The sequence below is a fragment of the Ceratotherium simum genome, chromosome 31 (assembly GCF_057802395.1).
Source record: "Ceratotherium simum simum isolate JZ-2026a chromosome 31, ASM5780239v1, whole genome shotgun sequence".
NCBI classification, from domain to species: Eukaryota; Metazoa; Chordata; class Mammalia; order Perissodactyla; family Rhinocerotidae; genus Ceratotherium; species Ceratotherium simum.
Window position 1 is genome coordinate 4527591 of NC_141930.1, and position 21577 is coordinate 4549167.

Here is a 21577-nt window from a genome sequence, read left to right on the forward strand (position 1 = left end):
AAATATATATATATACTGTTTTATATTAAATGAAACAACAAAAATTTTCCTCTCCACAAATGGAACATTGGTATACAGAAGGGAGGAGGGTCAGGAGGTGTCAATGCAGACCCTCCTGTCACTTACCCCTTGACTACCTGTGGTCTGATCAAGTTATATCTCCAAGCCTCAGCTTTCCTCAAAAACAAAATAATGGTGATACTACCTCCTCAGGGAGGGGAAAAACAAATGCAAGTGCATTCACCAGGCATATCAATAAACATCAGCCCTCCTTTTCTTTTCCTCTCACCTTGATTTAATGGGAAAACAGCCTTTCCCTACTCCAGCCTGTTAACAATTTCCAAACTGACTCAAAAATATGTTGTTCCTGTTATAATTTAGCATATGGCTATTAAAATGTGTATAACATTTCTCTGAACACATGGATTATGTATGAATGCAATTAATTTCCACTGTTAAAGTGCAGACAAAATATTCAAATATATTATTCTAAGCAAAAAAAAAGTAATTGATGAGTTAGATGTAATTTTACAAAACATATTAATGCAAATAAAATCTCTGGTGTTTCTTAGTGCTCAGTCATGCCTTCTTCTATTTCATCTCTCGGAAAAGCACGACAGGGTTTCCATGTTCTCCACTATAATTCTCCTCTCCATTTAGATTGACACGTGGCCCAAGAAATAAATCTTGCAGTCTCGACCCCAGCTAAGCAGTCTGCAAGGACAGGGCAGAAGACATTTATCCTAAACACTAACTGAGGTTCTCTCACTGCCCTTTCTCTGGCTGGGAATTGAGAGAACAAAGAAATCAGCACCTCCATACTTTCCAGGATTCTGTCCCAAAAGACAGCAAGATAATGCAAAGCAAACAACTTTAAAATCGGGGGAGAATCAGAAAAACACAAAATCAATTTTCCACAATGTAATTTTGCTATTTAACATAAGTCTTACAAAACAAATGAACAACAAAAACAATTCCCCAATTATTTTCCTGAAAATCTAAAAGCTGTGAGAATAAGCAAAACTACTAAAAGTTGGCAATAGCTGGGTTAGATATATGTTTTCTGCAGGTCAAATTTAACAATAAAAAGAGGAGTGATGACAAATATTATATTTATTAACAGTTGTTAAAGGTGTAACTAGCTTTGGGTACACTCAGAAATTAGCTTTTAGTTAAATTTTATTTAATAACTATTGTTCTCAAAATCATGGTGTAGCAAAACTAATTGTCCTCCTTGTCAGTAATGTGAAAGTTTACGTTGCAACTGTCAATTATTGCAGAGAAATTTATTAAATTAAAGAAATCATCCTGAATTATGAAAACAGGATTTTAAAGGCATTTGTGCAAGTCACCAGAAGAAGAAATCATAATAATGAAACAAGAAGAAAACGGTAACAGTAACTTCATATCAGGAAGGAATTTTTTAAATTAGTTTTTATTTACTTTCCTGAGTGCCATAAACAGAAGAATAAAATTCATCATGACCTCACTTTTGTTATACAAAATAGAATTTTCTTCATCGATGTGTGATAAAAGAAGTGAAGAAATAACTGTATTTTTTAATACATATCATTGAAAAATAAAAGTTTTCAAAAGTCAGAGAGGAGAATAAATTAATTACATTGTAATTAAAATAGTTTCTTCAATTTCCCTTTTTCATGCAAACAATGCTAAATATCCACTTCACTTCTCCTCTGGTTCCAACGTAGAGTCTGATTTGACTTGATGCACTGTATCATTAGCTGCTTACAGTATCAGTACAAGGTAAACAAAGCACCATCCCACTTTTACTCAAGTGCAATGCTTGCAAGGATGTAACAGACATAGGAGCTTTTCCACACGCTTTTTACTAACTGCATTGAAAAGTGATTATTTTATTTAAGAAACAGTTATCCATATAGCACAAGATTCTTTTAACTAGGAAAATATAATCTTTTTGGTATATCAAATGCATGCACATTATTTTCCTATTGCATTATTTTTATATTCTAAAGGCATTGTTTGTTTGCATAAATATAGTAGCTATTTAAACCACTAGCCTTTCATAAAAATTAGAGAAAATAAACTATCTTTTTTTAAAAAAGGCTATATATCTTTTGTAGTTAAGAATATAAGAGTACCTTGATAAATATGTGCTTGAAACTTTTCCCCCTTATATATAACACCACCAGTGTGGCTGCTTCATGCATACTGAGAAAAAAATCAGTGTGCTACTTGCTAGCTTATATCTGTGTAAGAATAAATATAAGAAGTAATTAAATGTTTATTCTTAATGATGAAACTTGCTTCTTTTAAAAACGCTTGGACAGACCACACACTCAAGACAGAACTCTTAACTGCAGCTTTCTTTCTCTACAATGTTCAAGACTGGGAAAGAAACTAAAATTAATTCAGTAATCCAGGATTTTTCAAAATATCCAAATTTTGGCATCCCATATAAAAGTTCTAAGAAATTTAACAGGCTGTTTTAAGTTTGTGATGATTTCTTTGTCACAATTCAGATAATAAAATACTTAAGGTCAGTTAGTGGTCCAATAGCCAATTTCTGTATCTTCTTTCCCTCACCCCCCACCTTCACCTCCCAAGCCCTCTTTCCTTGCAAAGTAATTTTTTTCTCTCAATAAGCAGTTGAAAATAATCTGCATGATTAAGTTGATCAGAATCTGGATGAGTTGCTTGCTAAATGAAAGAACAGTAGTATTCTTCCATGAGAAACCAGTAGGCGGTGCTAACTCTAGGAGACCACATTCAAATATTTTACACCAAAAAACTCATAGAATAGGTGACCAGTTTAAAGAGTTGTAGAATTCCCCATATGATTCATGGAGGGGGAAATTTCAAAAATCTGAATGTAATAGATAGAAATGTAACCTAGATATATAATATAATCAACAACGAAAACTTAAGATGACTAAAGATGCTTAGCATGATCCTTATTTACAGAATTCAAAGTACAACTACACATTTGTTCCCACATTAAAATCCTATGAACGTCGTCTTCTGCCTCCTTATGGTTTCAATCTCATTTGGAAACATCATACAGTACAGCTTCTTAAGACACAACTACACCCCCTTAGGGCAGCAACTGGTCCTTAGTGCAAATTCTGGTTTATTTCTCAAGTTTTTCCTTTCTCACTTACTCTGTCTCTCTCTAAGAACTAAATGACTTACAACCTGCAAAGAAATATACATGCATTATCTTGCATTTTAAATAAATGAGATTTCTACTTATGTACATTCCTAGGATAAAAATGATAAAAAAAAAAAAAACACAGAATGTTGTAAGTGCCTTTTTTAACATTTTTTTAGCTGTTTAAACCATATTGAAAGACTACATTTTAGTAATGTGCCCACTACACACACACAAAAAAATCAAATCTTAGTAATATTATATTTGTGTCAAATCTTAGATGTATGCCCTACAAGATATGAAATCTGGAAGTCCACAGACAGGACATAACTATCTTCACTACATAAATGCAACAGGACTTCCTTAACAGAGAACAGCCACTGTGAGTACAAAAATAACTCAAACGGCAACTTCTAAAGACCTTTAAAATGAGAGAGTTCATTATGAATAAAAAAATATAGCTTTCTAGATATTACAATAAATTTTAATCTTCCACAGATAAAGGATCATTTGACTCCTAACTCTTTCACTACAAAAAGTAAAGAAATATAGGCATAAAACTTTTCATTCCACAAACTGAGGTTACAGACTTAGAGAAATATTTGCCTGAAAAGGCCATAGTGTAATATGTTATCAACCTGTCTGTTACCGGCCCTTCTGTATGTTGGAATTAGTTTTCATGTCTATAGGTAACCTAGAAGAAAACTTAGAGAGGTAAGAAGTTATGTCATTTGCTTTATATCCGTTTTAACAGAATCCAAATTATATATATACACATGATAAATTTAAGGCTGAACTTTTCATTTAAGAAAAAAAAAGAAAGAAAATCAAAGCTTCAAAATCAAATCATTTAAATAATAGTTACCCTCCACATTTTAAGATTTAACGCATGAGACGAAATTTATTGGGACAGCAAGTTTTCCAGCAGACTCTGTCACTGTTTTAAGTTGCAGAAAAGGCCTTTTATTACCAACTGGTACATCTCCAGAAAGTAGTGCTAGATTACACTGGAAACATGCAACAGGACAATCATAAAATTCCACAGAAGACATTCAACACTGAGCACTGTACGCTGCCACCACACCGAAATCAACCACCACCATCATCAACCCTATCCAGTCCTCTGCCCAGTTCTCAGTGGATAACTACTGAACCACCATCAGGTGGCTAAAACGAGGGCAAACACTGTCTCTCTAAAACTCAAATAAAAGGCTAATTTTGTACCTTAGGGGTGTAATCTCATTAATGCAAACTAACAGTTTCGTCCTCAATATTAAACCCAACTGACCATCGTAGCAAGTAACCATTTCCCCACCTCCTGGAAGACGCCAGCAAGCACTTAAAATCAAAGCAACACAACAGGGAAAGGAAAGATCCAAAGGCAGCACCGCTAAGAAAGCAAAATCCTTCGGAACAAGCCAAGCCGGCTGGGAAAGACCTACTGCGTTGTTTACTCATGGCCAAGAGGAGGAGCGGGAGTCGAGCGTGCCATCCTCGGGGATCTGGAAAGGTCTCGAGCTCCCGGGCCGCGTGGCCAGGAGCCAGCCCCTCGGGAGGATGCTGCCCCTGCCACCGCTCCCCCCCGTCGCCCGGGCGCATCCTCGGCCCTCGCCCCTCCAGCTCTGCAAGTGGCCCTCGGAGAACTTACGGGGCCCGCCGGCGGCCGCGCAGACGCCCCCGCCGCGGAGCCGACCTGGGCGCAGCCGAGGGAGGGACAGTATTGTGCGCGCATCCAAACGCGATCCCGAGGCAGGGGACAGACTTTGGCTTTCCCTGGCTCCCGGCACGGCTTCCCCACCGCGGGCTCGGACACTGCCCGGAGGCGCGCGCGCGCACACACACACGCGCGCGCACACACACACACACAGATCTCTTTGCCAGGACCAGTGTTGCCACTGCAAACCCGGGAAACGCCTCCAAGGGGACCAAGTACCTGCTCTCTGCGAGCTGCTCAGCTGTTCACTTCATCCTCCGTTGACAAGGAAACCAAACCGCACTTCATTTTTTTTTTTTTTCCAGAAAAACCTTCCACTGCCATCATTTGAAAATTGATTTACGGGGAGGGGAGGGAGAGAAAGAAGGGATAATATAGATATAGATATCAGGATATCTATCATAAAATTATCTCGGTTTTTTAAAAAAGTCGGATGTGCAAAAGTCAGTTAATTTAAAGGAGGAAAAAAGTATTTTGCGTAAAAATAATCCCAGTAACCAGCTGCAAGAAAAGTTTCATGTTATCAATGGGTATCAAAAACAGGAGGGGAAAAAAACGAATTTGTTCTCACCGGCTTCCAAAAAGGGCACAAAAAAATAGAAAATTAATATCTTTTTTGCTCAGTGGTTTGTACCTGTATTGCAAAGCCACAAACTTGTAAACACTGCCGTAAAATCCCACCTCTACAAAAATCTTATGAGAAAAAGAGTATGCCCAAAAAAAAAAAAAAAAGAGTTAGAAACATGCTTTTTATTTCTACAAAGGAAAAAAAATAGGCACCATACTTCACATCGCTGTTTTTCCATAAAACCAGTTGCATATTCTGCCAGACTCCGGAGTCGCTCCCACCGGCACGGCCGCCGCGGACTCCCGGACACAGCGCCTCGTCTACAGAACCATCGCATGCTAGAAAAACTTGGATTCAGGAAAAGGCTCAAAACCATGCTCGTCCAGCTTTCCCAAATATAAACAATAATCAAAGAAGTGGAAAAAAAAAAGAAGAAAAAAAAACACAAAAACCAAAAAAAAAGGACAAAAAAAAAAAAAGAAGAAGAGGACAAGAATGCCACCAGGAAGGTACTCACCGAGCGGGAGTAAAATGTTGGAATAAAAATGAGATTTGGTATAAAATACAGTATGGCGGTGGAAGAAGGAAGGGAGCGCGGTTTTTTCTCTCCGGCTCTGCCTCGGGCGCGGACACGTGACTGGGGGCCAGGCTGACTCGCAGGCGGCGGGGACGGACCGAGGCGGCGAGGAGGCGCCCGCGGAGCCCCGCTCCGGCTGGCGAGGCGGCGGCGGGGGCCCGGCACCGGCGGCGAGGGGGCCTGCGCTGCGCGCCCGGCGAGCAGGTGCCGCTCACGGGGGCTGGGCACACGCACACGCACACGCACGGCGGGCAGGGCCCGAGGCGCGCCGCTGCCGCCCACCCTGCTGTCGCCGCCGCCCGCGCCGCCTCCGATGGGGGCGCGGGTGCCGGGGCGGCTCGGGGCGGGGGGGGCGCTGATCAGGCGCCTGGGAGGAGGTGAGCAACTTGCTGCTCTCCTCGAAGTTGCCGTTGCCTGCCACTTGCTTCTGTAGCCATCTATTTTCCATCTCAACGTGGTTACCTGGGGACCCAGCGCATCCCTTTCTCTCCCGAAGTTTCACTATTAAAGCCCCATTGAACGCAGGCATTGTTTGTTTGTTTGTTTGTTTTGTTTTTCTGATTTCCCATTTCTCATCCCTCCTTCCTTCTCCCTACACCTGCGCTTCCCCCTCGCGGTTCTCGGGGAACCTGGCTCAGCGCGATCCTGGGGGCGTTGTCACGGGATCAGTAAAAGCAATCTTATGGCCATCAGGACGCGCAGCATCTCTCTTGCTGTCACGAGAGAGGCATGTTTGCGGTTTGCAAGCCCAAACGTCTCTCGTTCAGGAAACCCCGTCCCGGCTTTCTTTCTGCGGGTGGCAGAGCGATGGGTGGGGGCGTGGGTGGCGTTAATGTATTCGTTCGGGGGCCAGGCTTTGTTTGTTTGGTCTGCGTGTGCGCGCGTGTTGCCCAGCCGGTCTGGAAGTGCTCCAGGGCTGAAGAGGCTCCTGTTTGCCTCTTGCTCAAGTTGTGGGCTGGGGCTGGAAGTCAAAGGAGAGGTGCAAGGGAAACAAGTGAGTCCATTGTGTTAGTGCTGTCGGCGCGGGAGTGCGCACTTGACGGTCGAGAGGGGGAGACGTGCGCCAGGAGTGAGGCGGCGGCGCCGCCCGCGGGAGCCCAGGTGGCTGAGCCGCGGATTCTGAAGGTGAGGGTGAGAGAGGGATTTCTCCACCTAGCATCTGGTTTAGGATGCCTGTCGCCTGAACCAAGATTCCATCAGCCAATCGCTGGGTGCGTTGAGATTCTTCTATTGCTGCCTGATCAAGAATCAGCTTTTGGGGCGCTGGAACACATCTATTTTTCTTCAGTTTTGTGTAATACTCACATGAGGATCATTTCCCTCTGCTGCTTTGAATCCGGGTTGTCTGGAATTAATTGGCATCTCTCTGTTTGAGCATGAGCAATTAACACAGTTCTGCTGTTCACAGATTGCTGCCCCCGATCTTTCTCTCAAGACTTCCGATGTTGACGTTTAAGATCAAATGCCTCCATCAGAGATGATCTAACCTGGGCAATTCTGAAAATTAAATACACGTCCATTGCAGAGAGCTGCAACAGCAAATGTGTTTCTCAAACATTCTGGGCGGCATTCATTGGCCAAATAAAGTATTGATCCACAATTTAAATAAAAGAGATTTAAAATAAATATTAAAATACTATTAAATATTTATTTTGGTGAGTTGCCAACTCTACACCCACTTAGTGAAGATTGCTGATTAGAAATACTCACTGGGAAAGATGAATGCATAAAAGTGGATTTGGTAACTTGGAAATCTTGTTGAGTTCTATTCAGAAGTCACAGGGTTTTAAGCTGGATAACACAAATCAAATGTTGTGCTTTTCACTGTAAAACCCGTTGGGCTTCTTTTTTTTTTTTTAATAAGATCTCTTCACATGTGGTCTTTTCTTCTCTGAGTCACGAGTTCATTTTGTCTGCCATTTAAACCTTAGTTTGCTAAATTTTCCAAATTTTTCCTTCCATGTCAAAAAATATCTGATTTTAATTATTTTAGAACATATTATTTCAATGCATTTTTTTCCATCTCTTATATCACAGCAGGATTCAAAGGTGAGAAATTTCACTTTAAAAACGAGTTTTGAACCTTGCAAGCAGGCTGGGCAATGCTGGGGTTCTAAAGAGTTATTCAAGAAGAACTTTGAAAAACAAGCTGTTTAGAATTACACTGCAGCAATGGCCGTCAGCCAATCACAGTGATTGTCAGGCTTTTATTATTCAATAAAATGACTCCCCTTTATGTTAAATGCAGCTCTGCTGAAGAAAAAGCAAGACATCAATATCCTCTCTGCATTTCTCCCGTTTACTTACATAATTAGAGTGTGGTGCTCAAAATATTCCATTTATTTTATTTCCAGCGTGCCATTTTCATCTTTTAGGTTGTGTCATCACATTAAAACCAAGAGCAAACAAAGTTAGAAGACGAGAATTAGTATTTACTGAGTGTAGCCTCTCATTGAATTCTTGCAACTGCTCTATGATGTTGATATTACTATCATTCTACAGATTAGGAAAATAAAGTCAGAGAATTTAAGCAATTTGCCAAGGATTCCATTGTTAGTACACGTTAGAGGTGGGATTGGACCAAAATTTTATCTGGTTTTACAGTTAGAATAAAATATTTCAAAAAATTACATGAAAGATACTAAGTATTCTCCAGTACTGTTACTGACACCAATTAACAAATGCATAATATTCTAAATAAAGCAAGTAAATCTAAAATAAATTTGTGGGAATTGATTTGGCTATATTATTCACCACAAATAACAGTGGGAGTACATATATTTTCATTAACTTTTTTGATTCCATAAAACACGAGGAGGAAATAAACCTTCAAAAGCGGAGATGAAGGGGTTAATTTTTTCTTTAGCAAAAATCTGTGCAAAAGATGTGGTCATATACTTCCTGGTCTTATCCTCCAGAGTTAACTATAGAAACTTTTTAAAGCAAAGTTACAATTGTGAATTGCTCCTTTTGGTATCCATTCTACAGTAAGACCTGGGGATTCATAATTGAAATGTATACCAAATTTAAGAGAAGACAAATAATGACGATTGAGGAAAAATCTATTTTGAAATCTAAGCTACATAATCTCAATGTTTTTCCATTAGAAAATGTCAAAAATACATGAATTATATGTGCATATATATGGTTTTTACATATGCATATATACTTAGAAATTATGTGCTACAATATCATGGTTGAAATATACCCTTTTACATCCAATCCCCTCAAATCATTTTCTCTTGTTTTGCTGGATAATTTTTTCACAACTTAGTGATTTTTATTTTTGATTAATTTTACTTTTTTTTTCATTATGTGTCCTATCCCTGCATTTGAACATACTTCACTTATGCTTCCCTTTCAAGTTTGGGTGATTTTCTTTACTTTTGCCAATATTTCTATTTGGAGGAATTGTGAATACCAAAACTCATCAAATAATTTGTACAAATTGTCAAAAAAAAGTGATTAGAAGATATGAAAATAAACAGTAATAATATAATATAGCATGAGTAAAATAAAGAAGAAAGAACTATCAAAATTTCTGTGTAGTGTAATTTTTAATATTTCTTATTTCACTCTTCACATAATTTATTTTATGGAGTCCCAAAATTCATATATGTAGAATAAAGTATACATCAAAATTTCTTATGATGTATTTACACTCATTTATTTCCATATAAAATTAATAAAATATGTATATTGCTAAGAAAATAAATTTGAAACAAATTAATATGCCTACTAATATTCTTAGTGTGAATGTGTTTATTTTGCATTAAATAGATCCAGTGTAGTTCTGCAATAAAGTGACCCCCGGCAAAAGTGACAGAGAGTATACACCAGAAAGCTGTGATGACTTTCCTGATAAATACACGTCAGGCACAGAGAGGGAAAAGAGCAGCACATGACGTGTTCAGTGTTCTGCACCATTTGTTACTATTCATTGATTACTGATCTGCCAATCATCCGCTCTAAAGAGAATGTAAAATATATCAGTTTATAAATTTAGAAGCTGCAAATTTATCCAAGATATCTCTTTAGATTTGAAGAGTTACAAATGAAAATGTGGCAATCTTAGAGATAGAAATAGGCCTCTGAAAAGGTACTAAAATTAAAAATATTAAGTAAGTTTTAAAACTCTTTAGGGCCAGCCCTGGTGGCCTAGTGGTTAAGGTTCTGCTTCGGCGGCCCGGGTTCATGGGTTCGGATCCCAGACGTGGAATGCCACTAGGTTATCGACCATGCTGTGCCGGCGGCTGACATACTGAAAAATAGATGAAGATTGGCACAGACGTTAACTCAGGGCAAATCTTCCTCGGGAAAAAAAAAAACCACTTTGTTATGTATTAACAGCAGCATATGAGAAACCTGAAGGGAACAAAAAAGAGAGTTTATACAAAACAAAACAAAAAGCAAGTGAGGAGCATCGTAAAGGAAAAATATGTGCTATTGAATAACTACTTACTGTGTTTCAGGTGCTTGACCTATATACTGTTGTGAAGTCCTCATAGTCAGAAACAGATTCTGAAAGACTCTGCCCAGGGACATGGGGCCAAAACATGGAACAGCAGAGGGCTTCCATCTCTCCTGAGACACAACACTAATACCACACAACGGCAAAAGCAATTTCAATGGCAAAGTGCTGTCACTAAAGCTAAGAAATTGAGAAAATGATAGTGGGTAGAAGAGTGCGGGGGAAGGGAATAGTACAGAGGAGAAGGGGGGATGGGAATGGAGGTGAACAGAAAAAAAGGAAAGGAAATAAAGACAGAAAGGAAAGAAGGAAGAAGGCCAATTGTAAGACCAAGAGCACTGGATGGGGGGCCTGGAAAATCTCCCGAAAAATCCATGAGAAATGTAAAAGTGCAAACACTGGAGAGATTTGGGTCGCACAGAGGAGTCCTAAAAGACATGTGACAAAAAGTACATCAGAAAAATAGTGCAGACTTTACAATATGTTTCTTTAGTGAAACTAAATGTTGCCTGAAAAGGAGAAAACAATCTTGCTGAGGTTAACAAAACTCTATACCAGAGGAAGTAACATTTTTAAAAAGAGAGACAGAAAACCAGGAAGAGCTATCTTCACTTGTGTTTAAAAATCAAGAGATTTATTTACCCTAATGACCCAGGCTGGTAATAGAAGACAATATGGTTTCATTGGAAAATTAATTTTGCCTAAGGAGAAGAATCTTGAAGATGTAGGAGAGAAAACTGGAATTCTACTGTCTACCCATGAGATCTTAGACTCGGAGGTATGGAATAGCTCCTTTATAGTCAATGGTATAGTTGTGCAGTTACAGTTATGATTCTCCTGTTGATTTTTTCTCTTTGTTTACGTGTTTTAATTTTAAAAACCTGGGGTTTAGAGATGATATATATTTTAGCAATATTAATTTATCAATTAATATTATATCAATGTTAACTTAAACTCTGAAATTTTTTCTTCGAGGTAAAGGTTATTCATTTGTTGTTTGCTTAAAGCTGATAGCATTCAAGAGATGAATGCATGAGATTAGTTTGTTATTATCAAGTCTTGGGCACCTGTCAATAAGAGGCACTTCTAATCTCCATGAAATTTAGTAAGTTATTTATTTCTACTAACGGGAAGCTTACCTTTTGAAAACAAAATTTCTTTTTTTAGGAATGAAATTAAGAGTTTCCAAAAGCCAGATACGTAGAGTAGAATGATTTTATGATGACAAATCACGTGCCAATATGCTCTGGAAGCCTCTTACTGTAGAGTTGAACCCTTAAATCATCAGTATTTGCTTACGTACAACTTTGGTACTAACAAATGTGTGAATAGACATTTCCTTAAAAATGATTATAGGAAATGTAATTTGTGGTATGTGTAGAGCTGTATTTTCCAGATTCTTTTTTTGGTCTCATTGAGACAATCAATAGATTGCTTTTATATAACTTTTCTGTTTTATATTCCTAATTTCCTTTAACATTCTCTTCTCTCTTTGTTCTGTCTATCTCAGAAATCAGATCTCTTATATCTCCCATTATACATATTTGGTGTATATACGTGAGGAGGGGATACCACATATTAATACATTAAATGCTTGACTTTTACTTTTATTTAATTAATAAAAATCTGTTGTATATTTGTAGCAAATGTGTGAATAGACATTTGATAAAAAATGATTTTAAGAAGCAGTCAATTATGTATGTGATGTGTGTATGTCTGTATGCTCCAGATTCTTTTTTTCCCTATGGACGTCTCCCTCCTCAGTGTAGAGAGGGGTCAAACTTGTTAAGATCTGAAAAGATCACAGCCCTTGGCTGTTTGGCTTCAGGGTAGTAAATTATTTGTTATTTTATTCATCTAAAGCTCCAGAGAAAACAAGAGCGAAGATCAAACACAGGCTTTCCAAATAAAAGTATAATGAACTACGAGTTGGCCAATGGGAAAAATATGAATATTTCAAACTACAAACTTATAAATACACAAACATTCCGGTTAAGCGTCACCTCACAGAAAAGCAGTATGCCATTCATTACAAGTAGTCACATGAGTCCTTGTGCCTGTTTCAGATGCATTTATCTTTACAAATTACATAGAATCAAATGTAGGACTTTTCTCTATTGTTACATAACTATAAAAAGATTTCCTTAAAATTTGTTATACATCATTTTTTGCTTATTTTTAAGAAAAAATAGTAACTAATTTTTTTTAAAAGTTGAACAGCATGTATTATTGAGATAGAAATGTATAAATTCCAGACAAAATTTAATCTTGAAACTTGATACTAGTTTTTCTTACAAGTAAAAATAATCTGTAATTTTTTGTCATTTGTACAACAGAAGATATATCATGTTCTAAGGCTTATAAGAAGAAATCAACAAACATTCTTCAGACGTTTACTGGAGGCACAATTAATTTAAAACTCTATTATCAAAATATTATAGTACAGTAAGTGAAAGTTTACAAAGAGAAACAAGGGTGGCAATTTAAATTTTAAATACCTGATTCAAGAATACACTACTTTTTTGCAGGGAGGAGGGATTTTGTAGATAAAATTTTGTCAAAAAGTAGTGTATTCTTGGGGCTGGCCTAGTGGTGTAGTGGTTGGGTTCGCACACTCTGCTTTGGTGGCCTGGGGCTCACAGCTTCAGATCCCAGGTGCAGACTTACACACGGCTCATCAAGCCATACTGTGCCAGCATCTCACATATAAAGTAGAGGAAGACTGACACAGATGTTCGCTCAGTGACAATCTTCTTCAAGCAAAAAGAGGAAGATTGGCAACAGATGTTAGCTCAGGGACAATCTTCCTCACCAAAAAAAGAAATAAAGAAATTAATGCATCCTTTATTTTCTTCCAGCAACCTACTGGGAAGAGACAACGGCTCTGTTGCTTGATGAAATGTTCCTGGACTTGAGTATAGTTACCAATAAAGCTAGAATCTCTTCTACTCAGGATAAGGACCTTTATAAGAATCCAGAAACATAATACATCATAATTTTACACTGATTTAAATGTTATTTATAATGTATTTTTTCTCATCAACAACAACAAAATTCCAGTGGATATGACAATGAATTGGCAAGTATAACACTCAACTAGATAAACAGATTAGGTAGGTAGATAGACTATTAAAACTTATACAATATGCTCATTCATATCCTGTAAGCTGTGCACAATTTAAATAACGATTGTAAAGACATGCATTTGTTTTTATGAAATAAATTTATTCCGAGTTAAAGAAATGCTACTTTGGTACTGTACAATATGTGAATACTTGCAAATTATCCACCAATATTAGGATTACTTTTTAACCTGTTCAAGCATGGTCAGAGGATGCACAATAGGTAAAACTGATGGAATAATCTCATCCATGAAACTTTATTAATGTGACTCTTAAAATCTACTCAAATTTACTCTGCTTCAGTTTGCTTCTCCAGGACACATTAACAATACAGCTCATAAAGGCATTCAAAAATTCAGAATTGGATGTTTTTATTCAAATCTGAAATTTAGTTAAAAGGGAATCAATGCATATTATGGTAAATATTCTCAGTATTTTAAATTCCGACTAAAATATAAACTAAACCTTTGCTTATTGATCTTATTTCATTCTTTTAAATTTTTTTAAACATGATTTCAAGAAAGTTGATTTTTTTTAAATAAAACAAAATTTCTTTCAAAGTTACAGATAAATTAATGTACCAGGTATTTGGCATGAGTTAGTTTTCTTAACAAGGGATTAAATTTCCCTCTGAACCTTTGTTCTCGTTGACTGATCAAGGAAACAGACGAGTTGACCAGGGAGGATTAACTTATAATGCTGAGACCTCAAAGGAGTTTATTTCTTATATCTTTGTAATGATTCTTATGTAATAAATACAAAATAATTTGCAAATAAATATTTTATATTTTCTTTCTATAAAAATTAAGGACCTAATAATAAATCTCAACTCAGTGAAAGCATTTCTGCAGGATTCTGTTTGTTTTTTCTATACTCTAATCACACAGGTTTAAGTTTTTGAGAACCTGGAGTAACGGACAGTTTGTGTGTTCCCTATACATTCTTAAATATCAGATGTTCAGGCAAGCTTTTCCAGAGTATTGGATCATAGTCCAATCATGGTTGAATTCTTTGACACGTGCCTGAAATGCTGATAGAGAGTGTTGCTGAATAGACATCTGTACGCTTTAGACACCAGGCGTTCATGCAGTAGAAACGATATTCTCTGTGAAATTTCAGGGCCTGCCATGTATATTTACTCAGCTGGAGAGCCAGGCTACTTCTCCAAAGCGGTGTGAGGCAGGGTAGGTACCAGGAGATAGGTACAATTTTTTTGAAAAAGCACTGGGTGATTTGGCTATGCATTCTATGAAGACCCAGAATCTTGCCAAGAGGCAAAGACGAAAAAGAGCAGCAAGGGACTGAACGTTTTTAAGGGTAATTATTTCAATAAGTAGGCCGAACGAAAAACAGCTCTGATTTTGAATAGAATTGTATTCTTAAGGATCTGCCAGGATGTTGAGCTTAAAAGCATTCCCAGAAGTATCCATATCCATGTACCTATGGAAGGAAACTACTTATCATTATCCTTTTAACAATGCAAGATGCCTGTTCCAAATAACAATTCAACAGTATTATGAAACTTCTATTTCTGGTAATAATTACCCAAGGCTAGATTGCTTTTATAGATGCTGCTAATTTGTGACCCTCTGCAATGCCAGGGAGCAAACATTTCAGAGGCATGGATACCATTATTTATTTATTTATTCATTTATTTTTTGCTTCTCCATGTGTTTCTTTCGCTCATGGAAGTGAGCTTGATTTAAGACCTGCAATGCTCTCTACACCGTGCTTGATGCTGGGAAGACAAAGATACAGGAAGCAAGTCACTATGCCCAGTGCATGCCACTAGATGAAGGCTCTCCAATCGCAGCAGTATGGCCTTTTAAAAATCCTGCCTGCGATTGCTCTCTCTCTCTTTTGTCCATTTTCCGCATCAGGAATCTTCTTTTCCCATTCAACTCAAGTCCTTTACACCTCCACTGCTCTCTTCTCTCTCAGCACATGATCTTATTTCTTACATTATGGTTACAGCCAAGCTAGACCTTTTAGGATAATTTAGAGTTTTAAAAGGTAGGAGGAAGTATCGAGAAGGCAGGAGAGGGCAGGTGAGGGAGGAGGGATCAGAGAGTGAGGGAAGAAGATGTCTGTGAAAGATACAAGTGAAAATTTCCATTGTATAATTGGAAATATGTATCTGGAGCTCGGAAGAGAGATCTAAACTAGAGCTAACAAATATAGGTAAAATCAGATAAAGTTATCAAACCATATGGCAGAGATATCATTAGTATCCTCATTTTACAGATGAGGAAGGTGAGGCACAGATAGGCAGTGTGATTTGCCCATGGTCACACACCATTCCGCAGAGCCAGAATTCACACTCAGGCAGCGTGGCTTGAAGCTCTTACCAAGCTCCTAAGGAACACCACCATTTGAGAAGACTGCAAAGGAGCTGTCAGAATGCAAAGGAGACTAGGAAGTTTCAAGGAGGCAGGAGTGGTCAGGAGAGGCATATGTTGCTGAGTGTTCAAAGTAGAGAAGTGATTTTGTACTGAAGTAGATGATACAGAAGAAAAGCATTAGAAAGATTCTAAAAATATCTCTTTTGTGAAAATGGTGTAATCTGAACAGCATAGCTGTAGAGGAGCCTGTTACTGCTAGTCATGCTTGAGGGAGAAACCTCACCACTGTTGTTGGAGGAAGTCATGGAGAGAAAGTGACTGTGGTTGACATATGAGCTGGATGTGGGCAATCAGAGGCTCCTTACCTCTTCCTCAGTCTTTGCAATGTACATTTTGCCCCCTGTTCCCGCACTGGGAGCCATTTCAAAAACACAGCCTTGAGAAACTAATGTGTTATTGAGACCATCTGGACAGTATACATGACTGCACCCCACTAAGGCTTCTATACAAACTTTTAAGGTTCTGGGGGGTAGGTGCAGAGATGTACTTATCTTGTGGCCGCCCAAGACAAGTCTCATATGTAAGTTCCCTTGTTTATTAAAACTGCCACCTACAATCTGGAGTGTCTGCCTCTTTCTTAGGTCTCTCCTCACCCTCTTATGGGAGCCAGTTTTGAATTTCACCTGGGAAACTCTTGAGGTTTTGAACCAACGAGTGTGGTGACAGTGGCACTAGAGCTGTGTTAAGGGGAGAACTGAGAGGACTTTGCAACCAGATTTTGGAGGATTGAGAAGAAAAGAGAAAAGACAATTTGATGCCACTTATTTCCTGAGAAAACAGAAGTATCATTGTTTAAGAAAAAAAAGGCAGGAGGATAAGTTATTGTTGCGATGTGTGTTGGAAAAAGTTGTTAAGTTAGTTTGGGGACATATTGTGCTAGAAGTGACAGCTAGATATATAAACGGAATTACTCAGTAGGTAATAAGAAAAATGTGCTTTTTATAAGCTAAATTTCCCAGTTGTCTCTTCAGAGTCTTGAAAGTAATTGGCATAGATTTTGAGAGTTGAAGGTCTTTGAATGGATGGGCTCTCCAAAGAAAATACCTGGAGAGAACACAGGGACTAAAGTTTCAGGAATCTAGAGGTAAAGACAAAAGTAAGAGAAGGGAGCAAACGGAAAAAGAGCTGTTAGAGAATTTAAGTAGAGAGCACAGATACGTCAATAAATTTTTTTTCAAAAGTGATTATCAACTCAGTATATAAATGTTATTACCATATTTGTTTCATTATAAGAAGCACATTTTCACATGTTAGCATATTTTAATTGGCTTATACTTCACAACAGGTGTATATACTTAATACAGAAGTTTTTCCATTCTTGAGAAACTTTCATTAAAAAATGTTGCATCTTTTATTTGATAGTATCTTAGAATTTAAAAATGTATTTTACTGGTACTCAGAGATATTCATTTATGATTTGCAGATATTTTATGTGAAGGAGAGAAACTGTTATCCTTCATGTTAACTCAGTTTATGTAAAGAGTGGGAGGAGGTAATATATTTAGGAATTTAAGATGAATTAATAATCATTCAGGGCTCCAATGGTGGTGTATGAGTATCAACGCTGTGTGTCAGAAGAATAAGCTTGTTTTCAATTTCCTGCTACGAAAATATCTAGGAGCATTGAATAGATGACATGCTGATATCTGCTACATATACTGTTAATACTGCCTATATTTATAGTGTGGACGAGTGATGAGGAATAATAATTATAATGAAGCAGTTTTAAACAGGTTCAGGAAGAATTAGCCATAAGGAAGATACTGCTGAGATGCTTATGAAAGCTATGGAGTTGTCCCTTGTGATGTGCTTTGTCAGGCAGAACTAATTATCTACGGATGATAAAAGAAAATATGGTGAAAAACAGCAGCCATTTCCCATAGCGGGAGTATCCATTTAAAACCCAACAACTCCCTGAACCACGAGATAATTGAAACAGCGCCAAAGCTGGCATGAATAACAAGGCCTGTGCTGTCTTTCTTGGACAGTGGTGGGGGCAGGCAGTGAAAATAACTTCAAACACTTCTTAGAAAAGTAATAGATTTTATTTCAACTGATTGACATTATCCAATTAGAATAAGAAGGGAATTATTAAATGCACCCAAACTACGTTTTTCTAACCAGAAAATTAACTTAGCTTGCTTAAGTTTGCAGATGGCGTAATCTGATATCTATAAACTTCATACTTTGCAGTTTGAACAAGAAAGCAAACTTTAAAGGTTTCTTTAGTATGCTTTTGCCTAAATCAAAATTAACTCATAAGGGTCTTAATGAATGTTTGTATCATATTAAAGATGATATTACCTGGGGCTGGCTCGGTGGCATAGTGGTTAAGTTTGCATGCTCTGCTTTGGTGGCCCGGGGTTCCCAGGCATGGACATGTGCACCGCTTGTCAAGCCATGCTGTGGCAGGTGCCCCACCTATAAGGTAGAGGAAGACGGGCACGGATGTTAGCCCAGGGCCAATCTTCCTCAGCAAAAAGAGGAGGATTGGCAACAGATATTAGCTCAGGGCTAATCTTCCTCACCAAAAACAAAAAAGACGTTACCTAAGAAAATTTAAGGATTCTAACCAAACTTTCAGAATCTCTATTAAAAAGGAAGTTATTTTTGTGCCTGGATTGGGTTAATAGCAGCAAAGAATGATTTATAGGTCTGATTGCTGCCACTTCCCCCTCACCCTATCCTGCTTCAACAGCCCAATTTTCCAGGGCTGGGCATTGTCTACAGAAGTCCTCAAGGACTCAGTGTTTTCTCTGAGTCTTCTCTGCTATGCCTAGACTGCATCTTTCACTGTCCTGGTACCAAGATGTCTGCTCCTACTCCAGACATCCTAGCTGCCTTCAGGTCAGGAGAAAGGAGAGAAGGTCAAAGGCAAAAGGTAATACAGGAAAGTGACTACGTTTAACTAGTACTTTAAGACAATTAAGATTTTGATAGCAAAGAAGAAGAAGAAAATAGGTATTATTAAGGCAACTAGTAGTGTTTGCCAAATATACAAATCTATTATCTGATACTCAGAGAAATGAGAACAGGAATTTTGTATCTTTGAGAATTTTTAACTAGATTCATGGTGTACAGTGCAGGAACTGCAATACTAGCACTTAATATTTGTTTATTCAATAAAGAAGCAGTCTGAATGCTGCAGAAAATTTGGGGGAAGAAATTTTAAAAACTCAGCAAAATAGCTAAAAGCATTTTTTTAGTCAAAGTTGAATAAAGAAATGGTTAAAAGTGGATATTTTAACATTACCAATTTATTTTCTCTGTTTTATACTAATTTCCCATTGCTAAGGATAATTAGAAGTTAATTATAAATGGAAACTGGTAAACTAGATTATTTACAAAAATGAAAAATGATGGAAAATTACTATTATGATGATTAGAAATATTTAAGATTTTTTTTTTGTAAATTAAAAATAATCATCAGATATGAGTAAGGTTTTGTTCGTGTTTTGTTTTAAATGCTGTTTCTTTGTTCTCCCTGAATTCCTAAAGAGGGATGTAAGTTACGGTGAACTGCATTGCTATTCATGTATTCCTTTCTTTTTTACTGCCTATCTCTGCATCTCTTCAAAAAGCAGCATATTCTTTGAGTTTATGATACTGATAGTCAGTTTAAATGCAACCTGCAGGTAGCAATATAAAACTGACTTAAAATCAGTAGGTTTCATGAATCACTTCTTAAAATGGGATTTTTTTTTTTTTTTTAAGGTGAGGAAGGTTTTCTCTGAGCTAACATCTGCTGCCAATCTTCCTCTCTCTCTTTTTTTTTGCATGGGGAAGATTAGCCCCGAGCTAACATCTGTGCCAATATTCCTCTATTTTGTATGTGGTGAAGGTCCACGCCCAGGATCCGAACATGCGAACCCAGGCCACTGAAGTGGAGCATGCTGGACTTGAACCACTGTGCCATGGGGCCGGACCTAGGAATTTTTTTTTTAAAGAAGAATGCACATGCTAAGCAAAGACTGAACTTAGAATACTTGCAAACAGTAGCAATATTGACATGTTAAGACGGATATTTGTTAGAGTATAAAATTATTGATGCAGACTAACATCATAATTAGAATATAACTGTTCACATAATTCTCTGAAACAAGTAAATCTGCTCTTCTCAAATAGGATACTCACTTATCAAAAGAGAAAAGTATTTCTACCCCCTGTCAGCAGAAACTAATTGTCAACATATTTAAGGTAAAAAATATGATATGAAAATATACACTTTCCTGCATTGTAAAGAAACAATAAAACTGTCTTATAAAAAACCTATCTTTTTAGTCATTGAAAAACGAGTTCTTTAATTCAATTGTTATACATTATAATGTCTATGTAGTAACTTTAAACAAAATGTCTATATTTATTTTAATAGGCTAATATTTATAATTCTTGATATTTTTATAGGGTTTGTATTATGATGCTGAAAATAAGATATAAAAATGTTGGTAAAATCAAGGATATAAATCATACTGACACCAATTTTAAAATACTTAATGCTCAAACTGAACCCCTGAGAACATCACGAAACAAGAATTATGAAAAAGCATTTTTTATGCCTCCCTAACCTGAGAGCTACTATAAAGCAGTAACAAGTTTTTTTACTTTTAGATATTTATAATGCACAGCAGCCCAAACTAATTTTATGCACACACACACATAATTTTAAGGTGAAGAAATCCTATAAAATTAAAAGCAACACCTTGGCAGAAGAATGTAGAATATTCTATGAAAGGAGGGCTCCCTAACTAATGTGAACTGAAAAATGATACCTATCAAGTAGTTGCCCAGAAAGGGAAAATAGCAGAGAGGGGTTAGTTTCTGTGTGGTCAGGAAAGAGTTGAAAGTACAGAAAGAAAATGCATGCCTGAGGGGAGAAAAGCAACTAAAATAGGATTTTCAATTTTATTTTGTTTGATTTTTTTTTTTTTTTAAATTTGAGCGTTGTAAGAATGGATCCAGTGTGGTCTTGAGAAAAGGAATGGGTCACATGATCTTTCAATGAAGCAGAAGTTGGGTGAATTTTATATAGAGAAGTTATACCATGTAGAGGAATGTACCCCCCTTTTTAAGCAGCAGGATTCACGGAGAAGTGAACTGTAAGGAACTGCTTGATTGACATTTGGGGATTTGGGAGATGAAATGAAGTGAAGTCTAAGCTAAGATATCACCAACGCGTCAGTGTAATAACTGAGGAAAATGGTCTGGCTTGGGATTCTGCACTCAAAACCAGTTATTTCCCTGTATCTCTTTTTTTTGTCTTAAGACGCTTTACTTTTTAACCCAAAACATAGACATTTCTAAAGACTCAAATTCGATTAAAATCATATTCTAATGCTTCCCTCTGATCAGATTAGCAAACAGCAATTTCTTCTTTAGCTGAAACCATTACACTTAACAGTCTGCTGACCTTCACAATATTGTTTTGAAATTTATAAACAATAGTTATAAGTGAATCCCTGTTGCTCTTTACTTTGGAGTGTACGTCATACAGCTCCCTATGTAAGATGCAGCTCAATTACAAACCATCACCTACAAATTGAAGCTCCTGCCCTAGTGACTTTTCATTTGAAGCTTATGTTTGAAAACGGTGTTT

The 21577-nt window shown here is 37.3% G+C and overlaps 1 protein-coding gene across 3 annotated transcripts in view; it reads right to left on the bottom strand.

Annotated features, from left to right (window-relative positions):
• The window catches only part of RALYL (RALY RNA binding protein like), a 686254-nt gene extending 680363 nt beyond the window's left edge, over window positions 1-5891 (bottom strand). The window contains exon 1 of one of the 3 annotated variants that reach the window (XM_014795852.2): window positions 5064-5891. The gene's annotated coding sequence lies outside the window, so the exon portion shown is untranslated. Of the gene's footprint in view, window positions 1-4778 lie in introns of all 3 variants that reach the window. The other 2 variants (XM_087420386.1, XM_087420385.1) reach the window with 2 other exon arrangements.
• Window positions 5892-21577: the final 15686 nt, after the last annotated feature.